Here is a 14,924-nt window from a genome sequence, read left to right as displayed (position 1 = left end):
TTCATCTCAAAATCAAAAATTCATGGGCTCAAGCCTGACTCCAAGGAATTGTGTACATAATCTAGGCTGACACTTCAGAGCACTCAGGGAATGGTGCACTGTCGGAAGTGCAGTCTTTAGACGAGACATTAAACCACAGCCCTGATGGTTCAGGTGCACTTAAAAGAGCTGATGGCATAAAAAACAGGTGAACTCACTTGGTGCCCAGGCTACGATTTATCCCTCAATCACAACCAACATTTTAAATTGTTCACTCAAAAGCCTCTATTCTGATTCTTTATGCCAACGTAACTTGAAGTAATATGACTAGCAATATCTACAAGTGAACTTACCTCAGGACTGGCTCTAGAATTTGACACAAAGACAGTCCTGGGATGCCCATACATCATCTTTGTGATTACATATGAACGCATTGTGTGCATGGCATCACTCAACACAAGCAATGACATCACTAACACAATGCACACTCATCCTGGGAGCTATGAGAAGCAGAATTCTCCTTCTTGAAAGGTAAGATTAAAATCAGGCAAAAATAGTTTTTACTAACCCACCTGTCAAGTTCATAAACAAAGAATTACCCACAAAAAGAATAGCATTAGCTTTGTGGGCATTCAACTTGCGACATCTCCTTCTAACTTGCCATATTTCATTTGAAATTGAGGTAGACATGATTTGCTAATTATAAAATCCATGCAACACTTTTATGCAGATTGTTAGTTATCTGCAAATCCAATATACATTCTGAACGCTTCGTACACTGGTACAGCCGAAAGAGTTGAACAAAATTCTGCTGTATATCCTAAAAAATGTTACATCACCCAATCTTTAAGATTAATTATGGAGATACACGTTTATTGACTATTGATCTTAAAGGCAACATCCAAATCAACTGATAAACAACCCAACCTGTCAAATATCTCTTGCATCACTCATTAATGCTATAATACTGACTGAAGGCACAAAAGTGAAATTACAAGAGATATTTGAAAAGGCAACTCCCCCAAGCTTGTAATATGGATTGAAAATAAATGCTAAAGCGATAAAGTTAATTACAAAAAAGCGTTCTGAAAAATTGATGAGAGGGGTATCTGGTAACATGACGTAAAACAGAACACCCAATAATATGAAATAGTCAAAGACATGAAATAGTTAAACACAGGAGAACAATGACCAAAAAACACTATTTGGCAACATGAAATGATTCAGTGCAGCCTTAAAATCAAGGTGAGGCAAAGCAGAAAAGTAGTTACAGTACGAAACCAGAAGTATTATGTGAATGTGAAAAGCTGGACCTTGAACTTTGAAATAACATAGCAACTGGAGACATCTGATTTACAGTGCTGCAGATGTATGCTGAAAATTAGTTGCACAAGAATAGCACACAGGAGTATATTTCAACTAGCACAGGAGGAAAAAATGATGCGGCTGATGATTAATATGATACATTGTGAACATATTACTTGGGGGAGCAGGGCGAAAAGGCCGAGGGGGGTTGGGAGAAGGGTGGGAGAGAAGAGCGGGGGGGGGGGGGGGGGGGGGGGGGAGGGGCAGGAGAAAAGGGTGAAGGGCGAGGAGAGGAGGATAGGGGGAGTGAGAGGGGAGTGGGGGAAGTAAGGGTAGCCATTATTATTAGGTTCTTTGAATGATGTACTGTGGCGGTAGTCTGCCCAAGGGCATATCCTATACTCTTTTTCTCCACACAGGAGAGATAAGCAAGACAACGAAAGAGTGCATATGAGGTGGTTTCCCATTGCCTTCCTCAGACAGGAACGGCAATTGAACACACACTGTTGATGTTGTTCTGAACCACATGCTAGCCAGCTAGTCATCTGAGCTACCCGGTCTCCTTTGATTGATGTACTCAATGTTAATATTCTTTTAAAACTGAAGTAAAATGGTGGAAAAGTACAACTGATTTGGCAAAGTACCTGGAATTTAGCAGCAATGTGGAAAAGGAATGGTTGTGAAGTTTGGCAGCAGTGGGGGTGGGGGAGTGGTGTAAAGCCTGGCTATCCGACCCAAACCCGACTACGTGTGTCGGTTTCGGGTCTGGTTGAAATCTGATCCAGCAGTCGGACTGGACACTGCTTCTGGGAAGTCACGTGATCAGGCTTACCCATGATTTCCCACAACTCCAGCTGCAGGAATAGCCTGCTGCCGGAACAGATGAAGGAGATGTGTGTTGGGTCAGGCGCGAAATAAAATTAAAGGGCTCGAGCTTGGGTCGGGTTCGGATTGGCTGTGGTTGGGTCGGGTTTTAATTTTATACCAGAGCCCAGCTTTAGAGTGGTGGTATTGGAGTATTGGAGCCACTTGCAGGAAGTAATGGATTTTTAAAAAAAAATTTATTTAGAGATACAGCACTGAAACAGGTCCTTCGGCCCACCGAGTCTGTGCTGACCATCAACCACCCATTTATACTAATCCTACACTAATCCCATATTCCGACCATATCCCCACCTGTCCCTATATTCCCCTACCACCTACCTATACTAGGGGGAATTTATAACGGCCAATTTACCTATCAACCTGCAAGTCTTTGGTGGTGGGAGGAAACCGGAGCACCCGGCGAAAACCCACGCAGACACAGGGAGAACAGGCAGTACCCAGAATTGAACCCGGGTCGCTGGAGCTGTGAGGCTGCGGTGCTAACCACTGCGCCACTGTGCCGCCCAGCACTTGCAAGGTAGAAACATGGGCTAGCAATTTTGTTCATTGGGGTTTTAACACTGTGAAGTCGGGTGCCCGGAGAGAGGCATGCCTAGTGGTAACAGTGAAAGCAGCTTTCTGGAATGAATCTCGAATGGTTGACTGACGTACTTTCAAACCAAAACTTCTAAAATCAATCACAAGCAGACAATCCAGCACTGAAAGTTTAGTTAGTTGTGCTAATAGCAGCCCTACAATAAAGGCCATCACTCCTCTGCCTTTTTCAGTTTTTAATCTTGCATCCACAGAACTGTTCCAAGAGGGATGGTCAGATAACAATCAGCCAAGGAAAGACAAGACCAGAGAAGACAGGCTAAATATGTGCAGGTCAAGGATTGAACCGAAGACCTTCTTGTTCTTTAAGGCTGAGTCACAGATTCTGTGGGTTATTGAGCAGTCAGATGACATTTTTTTGCAGTCAGTTTTTGGTCACGCTTTTATGGTTACGCTTTTATGGTTAAAATTTAACATGAAACTGTGCAAACATTTAGACTGGAAATCCTGTTTGTGAACAATTTCTGTAAAAACTTACACTTTTACAGGATGCTATGGAATGAGGCTCTGAACTCACCCAACTCAGTTACCACCTTAAATATATATATATTAAAAAACATATTCATCAGCATCCATAGGCTATTTACTGGTGGGAAATATGTTCAAACCAGTTAGCATCTGTAGATTATGATGCTTTGGATAGGCTACTTTCATCTGAACAAGACTGAAAGATAAAGAGGACTTTTTAGTACTGGGTTATGATAAAGGTTGTACTTTGAAATGTCATAACAGCAGTTGTATAGCGCTTTCAACATAGTAAAATGTCCAGGAGTGGTTACCAATAAAAATTTGACACCAAGCCACACAGGTAGATTGTAGAAATAGAAGGACAGGTGACCAAAAGTTTGGTCAAAAGGGCCAACAGGTTAAGTTTTAAGGAGCGCTTTAAAAGGAGGAGTAAGAGGTGGAGAGATGGAAAGGTTTAGGGAGGGTCTTTGAGCTTAGGGGCGAACCGACTTTTCTTTACAGATGCTGACTGTCCTATTTCCAGCATTTTCTGTTTTTATTTCAGATTTTCATCATTAACAGTCTTCCCTTTTTGTATTATTCAACCTTTTCTGATTTTGTTTATTCGTTCCTGGGATGCGAACAACACTACTAAGGCCAGAAGTTATTGCCCATCCCCAATTGCCCTCGAGAAGGTGGTGGTGAGCTGCCTTCTTGAACCATGTTATGTAGGTACAACCACCATTCTGTTAGGCAGGGAGTTCCAGGATTTTGAGCCAGTAATGACAATGGAATGGTGATATATTTCCTAAATCAGGATGATGTGCAACTTGGAAGAAAAACTGCAGGTAATGGTGTTCCCATGCACCTGCTGCCCTTGTTCTTCCAGGTGGTTGAGGTCACGGGTTTAGAAGGTGCTGTTGAAGAAGCCCTTGGTGAGTTGTTGCAGCGCATCTTGTAGATGGTACACACTGCTGTCACTGTGCACCACTGGTGGAGGGAATAAATGTTTAACGTGGTAGATCAAGCAGGCTGCTTTATCCCGGATGGTGCCGAGTCTGAGTGTTGTTGGAGTTGCACCCATCCAGGTAAGTGGAGAGTATTCCATCATGCTCCTGACTTGTGCCGTGTAGACGGTAGAAAGTCTTTGGACCGTCAGATGAGTTACTTGCCACAGAATGTTCTGATGTGTTGTTATTCTAGTTCGTTTTCTCACTATCATACGAAAACACTGCAACTGCGCTGCCACTTTCACTTTCAGTCTAAGAACAGTCAATAAACTCTTTGTAGGGCCAGGAACTGTGTAATATTTTACCAATTACTTTTTATCTGGTGGCTAATTTATTCCATTTAATTAGCTATATGTGTTGCCAAATATTGCTTCAGTATTAAATTTCCTTCCAGCATCATGAACAATTTTTTTCACCACCTGCAAGCAGATGGACAAGTACTTAATGAGTTTTTTAAAAAATCAATTTTTTTTTTAAACAAGCCTGTTCCATACAAATCCATCAACAAATCCTCAAGTCATTCATTGAATTAATGATAAATACAAATATACCGTACCTTGTGCACTAAGACTAAGCAACAAAAAAAAAATCCTTTGGCACAAAACATCAAAACGAATTTTAAACAAAATGATCATTTGTCAAGAAATCCCTCTGAGTACCTAATATTCAGCTCATCTTTAGGCAGTCACCTCAAGTCTATTCTGCAATACTGAAAACTTCGTCATACTTCAAGAATTCAAAATTAAATACTATAATCACATCAGACAGCAGGCCTTTGAATGCAAAATATACATTCAACAGGATTTTAAAAAATTTCCACTACCAAAATTGGGTAAGAATTTTTTTTTTTTTTGCAGGAGCAGTACCATAGCATGTTTTAGAACTTGTGTTACATTTATAAATGAACCTGTTCGCTATTCTAATGTGGGAGCATCATAACAGAATTCTCTCCTTCCCTGATATTCATGTGCAAGCTTTTGAACATAGGACACTGGATAGTGATCAGCAAGGTCCTGGCTTGTGCTTCCCTTCCCTAGCCAGGATGCTCAATTCCCTGACTGCCAAACGAAGCTGAGATGAATCAACAAGGCATAGACTGAAGACTGAATCTGGGACCTTTCTGGTCTGCATGACAGACACTAGATGATGCCTATACACACCAGGCCTTTGTAATATACAAAGTATGTCTCCTGTGAAAGTCAAGCCTTTCCCATAGAACAGAAAGAATAGCCTGGATTTTGTGGTCAGTGGTGAAGGAACAGTGCTTGCTGTTCATCATGCTGATAGCTGCCCACAAAGTTATTGTGGGCTTTAGAGCAGAGACTTGCTCAAATCCAGCATCTGATCCAGTGCGGCGCCCTCTACAGGGCATTTGTGGTGCCTGTGAGCAGGGCAAGAAACAGTGAGATTCTTCAACCCATCAGTTTGAAGAATCCTCACAGACACGCAAAGTCGAAAGCAGGAAGCATAAATTAGATTAAAACTCAGAACAGCTTCTTCCCAACAGTTGATGGGTTTCTGCAGATCACTGCTCATCTGGATTGTTGTTCCTCGAGTGTTCTCCAATCTCGTGAAATCTAGTGAAGAGGTGCTTTGTAATAGACTGAACCAGAGTTTTCCCAGCACCCCGAGGCATAAAGCTTAGATATCCTCAGGAACAGCATAGCATTCTATGAACTAGGAAGTCATGCTGATGCCTCTGCTCAGTTTAAAGCAGATTTCACACTTCTTTAAATTGCATGGTCTTGAGGGGGAAAAAAATGAACAGATGCATGGGCACTAGGAAAGACTGACATTCAAATTTTAAAACTGGAAAGAATCTTCAAGTGATAGCTGAAGATGAGTTAAGCAAAACGGAACGAAATGAAATAGAGAAACAATAACGAGCCAAAAGTAGTGTTAGGCTGAAGGAACCGGCATTGAAAAAAAGTAACCTTCACTACAATATTTTGGACAATTATACACTTTCAAAGTAACTTTACACTGGCTATTTCTAGAACTTCCTAATACAAACTCGATTATAAAAAAAAGACTTTTCTATACTGCCTACCAAGATCATCAGACATCTCAAAGCACTTTACAGCTAATTAATTATTTTTTGAAGTGTAGTCACCGTTGTTATGCAGGAAACACAGCAGCAAACTCTAACAGCAATGTGAGATTGACCAGATAATTTCTGCTTGGGATGTTGATTGAGGGATAAATATTGGCCAGGACACCAGGGATAATTCCCCAGCTCTTCTTTGAAATAGTGCTATGGGATCTTTTATAACCACCGAGCATGCAGAGATGAAATTACTAATGAATGTTCTTGGCATAATTAAACCAATAAATGAGCACTGCTGCTGAGAGAGGAAAAGAGCTCGGGTATGATTCAGAATGACACATTGACGACATCAGAGGACAATATTATCTGACCAAGGAGATAGTGAAATGGCACAAATTCCATAAAGGATCAATGCCCCAATATAATTCTCTCTCAAATACTGAATGAACTGATAATTTCTGAACAAGACAATTTCAATTTCACCAAAATACAGATGTTGGAACTGTGAAATTAGAGATAATATACCAAAGAAATTCAATAACCTTTCAAAATGTGGCATCAGGACAACATGATGAGTTATTGTGGCTAACAGCATGAAGGAGCTGAATTAACCTCAATCAGCAACCCACGTCACTTCAGTAAACATGACATTTTAAATCTTGTTGATTCATCTCTCTAATCCTGCTCCAAGACATTCCCTCTGCAAGACAGCAGCCACTGATTACACCATGGAATTGCTGATGATCAGAGAAGTTGCAAGCCTGAATAATTTCTTTACTTGCAGAAGGTGTGAAGAAAGGGTACAACAAGGTGAAGAATTCCTGCAAGTGAAGGAAGACTGACTAATGCCAGGGAGAAAGACATCCAAGTTCTGAAAAAGACTCAGCAAATATTAGTGAGGCACCGACAGCTATTTTAAGGGCGTTACTGAGGAGGGAGAATTGGGAAATTGGAAACAGACCAATGTTCCGTCCCCTTTTCCAAAAAAGGGGATAAAACAGACCATGCAACTACAGAACCATTAATGTCCATTCCATGTAGAATAATTAAATCATTAGGAGTAAACCTGTAGTATCTGAACAATAACCTAGTAAACAGTAGTTAAGAATTTAGAAGGGTAATTGTCATTTCTAACCAAACTCCACAAATTCCTGAGGAAGTAATATCCCAAGTGGACTGAAAAAACCTTAGAATATAATGCACCTAAACTTCAAAACAACATTTAATGAATTATTGCACAAAAGGCTATGTTAAACTTAAAGCTGCGAGAACTCAGCGTGATCGGGAGTTGTGGAGAAAGACTGTAGAAACTTGAGCTCTCAAGCCTGGAAAACAGGCTTCAGAGAGGCAATTTTAGGAGGTGTCCAAGAGTATGGAAAAGATATATTCAGAATATTGCTTTTAAATGTTACGACCATGGCAGGAGTAATGCGCTATTAGTTCAGTCCCACTACTCCACAGGTCACATATTAGTAAAGTTTCCCACCTACTGGGGAAATAGCCAAATTAAACACTTTATTTATCCCCCAGAATAAAGCACACCAAACCAGGTTTCTTTCAATAACAAAATTAACTATTTATTAATAAACCAAGTTTTTAAACAATGAGATCAATCTAAATATATGAAAAGATTTTATAACTTATTCTTCCAAACCCTTATCCATATACATTCAAAAATCAACGGTTAACCCAGTTCAAACGGATGTTTTCAGTTGCAATGGTTTCTTAGGAATAATAAAATAATTGGTTGTCCCAGTCTTTTAGGATATTTCCAGATTGGTGAGGTGTCCCAGAGTCATATTGTCAGATGCCACTCAAAGTCTCTCCAGGTGAAATTAATGAACAGTGTGATGGGTAGGCATTCAAGGCAATTCGCTTGCAACAGGCATTACACAGATCTTTCAGCAAAAGGTGTAACAGGTCTACTTGGATTTTTAAGTAGCAGTTTAACAGTAAAAATTTTCTTGAGATTTCAGAATCTCCCAAAAACAACATAGGAGTAACAGTACTCCTCGAGACCGGAGGCAACAACAATCTGCCACACCCGAAACACAAGACTTCCTTTCTCCAAAGCAGTGTTCCTCCACAGAGTGTAGCAACTCCTCTTGTCCTGGGTCTTTTCTCTCTCTTCAGGCAGGTCAAAGCCACACCTTAAATGCAGTATTTCTTTCTAAGAGATGCAAGGCATTTTTTCAGAGAGAGTAGGTCTTTTCTTCTGGTCTCTCTGCAAATCACAGCACAGTTCACTGCTAGCTGCTCCCAGCTCTCTTGTCTGTTTCACACTGCAAAAACTGAAACCTTGCAACAACTAAGTCACAAGAAAATCATAAATCTTCCCGTTGCTTGGATACAAGTTTTGCAGCCTGCACACTTCAAACACCAAGTCAGCATTCAGTGTTCACAGAAAGTCCTTTTTTCTCAGTCTTAAATGCACAAAGACCTCTTATTTAAAAAAAAAACAAACAAAACTCTAGTGACAAAGTAAATCATGAGTTGACAAGGGGACACAGATGCAAACCATCAAATGCTAAATTTGGGAACGATATCAGAAAATGTTACTTCTCACAAAGTGATCCCAGATTGAATAGTGGAGCTGAAAACCTTGAAATCATTTAAGTGACAACTGGGTGCTTCCGGTTAGGTGAATTAAGATGGGCAGATTGGTCTCCCTCCCCTGCAATTTTTGTTTGATATTGAAAGGAGTGTGCAAGCACTAAATGTTTACAAATATATGGCCCAAAAATACAGACTTTTCCACAAACGTCAGATAAAACATAGTGCCAGTTTATGAAGGTGCCCATTTACAAAAGTAGCCCAATGTCTGATGAGGACTCCTGCACCTGAAGAAATATAAAAGCTAAAGGGAAAATTTGTCATATAGTGCTTCAATATGTTCCCTCAAATATCACACCATCTCACATACAATTTTTAAAATTTTTACAAACAGTAATTGCTGTTACATAGGCAAATGTGATAATAATTTGGTAACATTTTGCATATGTGACATGATTTGTTAATAGCTCTTCAATATGCTTCTTTTAAAAGCAGGGCAAGTTGCATTTGGCTAAAAGCTGATCAGCCAGTTTAAGTAATGAAGGCAACAAATTAAATATTCATAAGCTAACAGATGTTGCCTTGACACAAATTTTACCTTTCTAAGCAGCACTGTTAAAAATATGGCATTACAAATCCAAATAAAAAACAGAATTCATCTTAGTTGGAAAACGGTATGGACAAATGGAAAAATTGAAAGGAAAATAATGCTTTGCATGTTGTTACACTGTAGAAAACCTTCAAAAACCATTTATGTCTACGGCACTTAAGAGCCAGGTTTCTTGCACTCTCTTTTTAAAAAAAAGGTATTTAAAACATTGGAGGAAAGAGAAAAAGAACTCCCAAAAGTATACATTTTTAAAAAATCTTACAAACTCCTTCTGATACAAGCAGTAACTTACATATAATTCATTGCTAAGCACTAATCCTAACAAACAACGCTGTATTTTTTTTTAAAACAACAGGATAAAGGAAATGCAACAGTTGTGGTTTCTGTCAAAAAGCAACGTAGTACATAAGAAATTTATGCCAAAAATAAAATGGCATATATGGTCGGAAGACAGAAAGCAAAGTGTTACAGCCGGGTGAGGAACGGGTCCCCTCTTGGCGCCTTTCCTGGTTTGGCCGTAACAGGGTTTAACTTATACAACTTTTTTTTTAAGCTTAACCTCTGAGTCCTTGCTCATTGCTCTCTAATTGTAATTGTAAATGAACCAACCAGACAGGCTTTCTTAGGTTTAAACAAGATAGATGCAAGTTCATTAACCTTACCACTCTAACTCAGTTAAAATTATTGAAATACGCGACGCAACCACGCTATCATACGTATGAGATAAACACACACAAATAGATACAGAGAAGGAGAAAGAATTAAAGGGGGAAGGGTTTGGAGTAGTAAAAGGAATTCAATTACTGCCTTTAGTTTTGCTGTAGAGTCCTTGATTGGAGTTGAAGTCTTGTAGTTCTCGCTGGGGCTTAGTACAGAGTTTCAAACTTGTTTCTCTGGTACCAGAAGGCTGAAGAGGTCCTCTGTCTTGAGGCTTAAGCTGCTTCCGTGAGTCCCTGGGACTTTGCTTGAGAGAGAGAGAGACAGGGAGAGAGAGGGCAGCCTTCCTTCTCCTTGGTCTTTGAATTGCAGTCTGCCCCAAACCTTTCTGTGAGGAACAATTTAACAGTTCCCAGACTGCCAGCAGATAAGTCATGTGACAGGCTTTGTTAGAAACTGCATCTTCTGGGGAGGATTGTTGATTCTTCAAAGCTTACTAGACCTAGACACACGGTTGGGGGGGGGGGGGTGGTGGGAGGAAGAGAGGGGTTGGAGTGTTGTCTCTTACAAAGTCAATGGCTCTCAATGTCCTTGGATCATCACTACTGACAAAACCCATCTCGCTAATTGAATCAGGGAGCACTCCCATCGTCTCTCTATGCAACTGTCTCTCGGAATGCAAATATGCAGCCATGTTTTCGCCGTTCAGCTCTGTGGTCCTTTTCACCAAGTTTTGTTCAATATCAAGTAAAAAGTTCAAGTAGTGTTCCATATGACAAAATTAATATGTTTCCATTTGGCAGGTGTGGTTTCCATCACAAAAGAGATGGGGCAAAAGGTAGTTTCTAGGAAATGGAACAGTTTAGTGAGTTGGGGCTGCTATTGGTTGCTGTTTACATTAAATGATCCAGAGCTAAGAATTCAGGGAAAATGTAGAAATTTACTGTAGTTCAATATAGAAAATGGGAAAGAAATTCATATTGAAAGTAATGGGGAAAGTGAATACAACTAAAATGACACAATGGGGCGGCACAGTGGCGCAGTGGTCAGCACCGCAGCCTCACAGCTCCAGCGACCCGGGTTCAGTTCTGGGTACTGCCTGTGTGGAGTTTGCAAGTTCTCCGTGTCTGTGTGGGTTTTCGCCAGGTGCTCCAGTTTCCTCCCACAGCCAAAGACTTGCAGGTTGATAGGTAAATTGGCCATTATAAATTGCCCCTAGCATAGGTAGGTGGTAGGGGAATTGAGGGAAGTTGGGGATGTGGTAGGAGTATGGGATTAATGTTCTTTCTTTTGGGCCTCCTTATCTCGAGAGACAATGGATACGCGCCTGGAGGTGGTCAGTGGTTTGTGAAGCAGCGCCTGGAGTGGCTATAAAGGCCAATTCTGGAGTAACAGGCTCTTCCACAGGTGCTGCAGAGAAATTTGTTTGTTGGGGCTGTTGCACAGTTGGCTCTCCCCTTGCGCCTCTGTCTTTTTTCCTGCCAACTACTAAGTCTCTTCGACTCGCCACAATTTAGCCCTGTCTTTATGGCTGCCCGCCAGCTCTGGCGAATGCTGGCAACTGACTCCCACGACTTGTGATCAATGTCACACGATTTCATGTCGCGTTAATGTAGGATTAATATAAATGGGTGGTTGATGGTTGGCACAGACTCAGTGGGCCTAAGGGCCTGTTTCAGTGCTGTATCTCATTAAAAAAAAAATTTTTTTTACATTTTAAATGGAGGTTTGTTGTGCAGATTCAGAGGTCATTAAAGATGGTAGCACAAGTCGGTGTTACCATAAGGTGGTTAAAGAATTCTGGTTTTTTTTACATGGAGGTAATGTTGAATGACTGCAAGACCTAAATTAAACCACTGTCAGAAATATGGTGCACAATTGTGGACATCCTATTTTACGAAGGATATGAAAGCACATCAAAAAGGATCGGCAGGTGAAAAAAAAAAGAGAAAGCTCCTGTATCTAAGGACCTAGTGTTAAGGCAAGTCGACAGGGAAAAAGCAATTTGGTGACCAGAAGTTGGATTTAGAGTTTGGGGGCGGTTGGGGGTGAAGAATAAGCCGGGCACAGAACAGAGTGAATGTATGCATCTAAGGATGCAATGCATTATTAAACAACGGGGTTGTGATAGAACATATAGAATATAGAACAGTACAGCACAGTACAGGCCCTTCGGCCCACGATGTTGTGCCGAACCTTTAACCTACTCTAAGATCAAACTAACTACCTACCCTTCATTCTACTATCATCCATGTACCTATCCAAGAGTCGCTTAAATGTCCCTAATGTATCTGCTTCTACTACCACCGCTGGCAGCGCATTCCACGCACCCACCACTCTCTGTGTAAAGAACCTACCTCTGACATCTCCCCGAAACCTTCCTCCAATCACCTTAAAATTATGCCCTCTGGTGATAGCCCTTTCCAACCGGGGAAAAAGTCTCTGGCTATCCACTCTATCTATGCCTCTCATCATCTTGTACCCCTCTATCAAGTCACCTCTCATCCTTCTTTGCTCCAATGAGAAAAGCCCTAGCTCCCTCAATCTTTCTTCGTAAGACATGCCCTCCAGTCCAGGCAGCATCCTGGTAAATCTCCTCTGCACCCTCTCTAAAGCTTCCACATCCTTCCTATAATGAGGCGACCAGAACTGAACACAATATTCCAAGCGTGGTCGAACCAGAGCTTTATAGAGCTGCAGCATAACCTCGCGGCTCTTAAACTCAATCCCCCTGTTAATGAAAGCCAACACACCATACGCCTTCTTAACAACCCTATCAACTTGGGTGGCAACTTTGAGCGATCTATGGACATGGACCCCAAGATCCCTCTGTTCCTCCACACTACCAAGAATCCTGTCTTTAAGCCTGTATTCTGCATTCAAATTCAACCTTCCAAAATGAATCACTTCACACTTTTCCAGGTTGAACTCCATCTGCCACTTCTCAGCCGAGCTCTGCATCCTGTCAATGTCCCGTTGCAACCTACAACAGCCTTCCACACTATCCACAACTCCAGCAACCTTCGTGTCATCGGCAAACTTGCTAACCCAGCCTTCCACTTCCTCATCCAAGTCATTTATAAAAATCACAAAGAGCAGAGGTCCCAGAACAGATCGCTGTGGAACACCACTGGTCACCGAGCTCCATGCTGAACACTTTCCATCTACTACCACCCTCTGTCTTCTATGGGCCAGCCAATTTTGTATCCGGACAGCCAACTTCCCCTGTATCCCATGCCTCCTCATTTTCTGAATGAGCCTACCATGGGGAACCTTATCAAACGCCTTGCTAAAATCCATATACACCACATCCACTGCTATTCCTTCTCACATCTTCGAAGAATTCAATAAGGCTTGTGAGGCATGACCTGCCCCTCACAAAGCCATGCTGACTATCTCTAATCAAACCATACTTTTCCAAATAATCATAAATCCTGTCTCAAAATCCTCTCCAATAATTTGCCCACCACTGACGTAAGACTGACTGGTCTATAATTCCCAGGGTTATCCCTATTCCCTTTCTTGAACAAGGGAACAACATTTGCCACCCTCCAATCATCCGGTACTACTCCAGTGGACAGTGAGGACGCAAAGATCATCGCCAAAGGTGCAGCAATCCCTTCCCTCGCTTCCCGTAATATCCTTGGGTATATCCCGTCTGGCCCCGGGGACTTATCTGTCCTCATTCAAAATTTCCAGCACATCCTCTCTCTTAACCTCAACCTGTTCGAGCATATCAGCCTGTTCCACGCTGTCCTCACAAACGACCAGGTCCTTCTCACTAGTGAATACTGAAGCAAAGTATTCATTTAGGACCTCCCCGACCTCCTCCGACTCCAGGCACAAGTTCCCTCCACTATCCCTGATGCCATGTAATATCAGTATAGTGTACGAAAAGTTGAAGAATTGATATTTTGCGGCTGCTTATGCTTTTGGTTATTTATAAATTGAATGGCTGAGCAACAGTATATGGGCAGAGTTAGTGCAGTTGTATAATTTCCATCTTCATAAGAAATTATTTTTGAATTCCAAGTATAAACAGAAAAGTACAGGTGCCTTTGTCAACGTGACTTCCTCTGCAGTTTAAAAAAAAATCATCTTTCAGGTTCTCAAATAATTTGGAAGAAAAAAATACAATCATATTACAGGAAGGGGAAACATGTTTTTTTATATTAAGAAAAGTAAATGTTTTATGTAAACACCCAATGTTTTGGAATTCTCTGTACAAACAAAAAACATAAATAGTGCACTTAATTTGTTTTCTCTCTCTGACTCAGGTTCTCTGCTTGAAATAGTAAATTTCAAGTAGTACATACATAATCTATACTTCAAAAAGCTTTTAAGATTCATTGCCCAGCTTGTCTTGCGATCATTTAGAAAACCAAAAACGTTTTTTTTGAAACTGTCACAAGATGACAACACAGGGGTTATTTGCAACTTTGTACCTTTGGGCGGTTACCTTAGCAAAGCAGATTGCCTGGCCATTGTATAACCTGCCCTTTGAAATTATATGCCTAAATTGAAAATTACTTGCACTCACCCATAGATTCAAATAGTATACAGATGAGCCAAACAGCACATTAGGAGGGGTGACTAAAAGTTGGTCATGTGTATAAAAAAAGGACTGCATCAGTGCTGATATCACCAGGTTAGTGTCTCTGCAGTTTAAAAAAAACTCTAATAGCTTTCAAAAGCAAAAATACTTACATTTATACAGCTCCTCCATGTAGAAAATCATCCTAAGGTGCTTCAGAAAGTATAACCAGGCAAAGACTGATGCTGATCCAAAGGAAATATTAGGAGGAGTGACCAAAAGTTTGGTCAAATAAGTCGGTTT

General features: G+C 40.9%; 1 protein-coding gene across 4 annotated transcripts in view; it reads right to left on the bottom strand.

Moving 5' to 3' along the window:
* The window catches only part of cyfip1 (cytoplasmic FMR1 interacting protein 1), a 247,007-nt gene that overhangs the window by 35,387 nt on the left and 196,696 nt on the right, over positions 1-14,924 (bottom strand). The gene's annotated exons all lie outside the window — the stretch shown is intronic.

This window comes from Heterodontus francisci, chromosome 6, assembly GCF_036365525.1.
Source record: "Heterodontus francisci isolate sHetFra1 chromosome 6, sHetFra1.hap1, whole genome shotgun sequence".
In the NCBI taxonomy this organism is placed as follows: Eukaryota; Metazoa; Chordata; class Chondrichthyes; order Heterodontiformes; family Heterodontidae; genus Heterodontus; species Heterodontus francisci.
The sequence above is the reverse complement of the archived record's forward strand: the minus strand, read 5'-3'. Positions and strand labels throughout refer to the sequence as shown.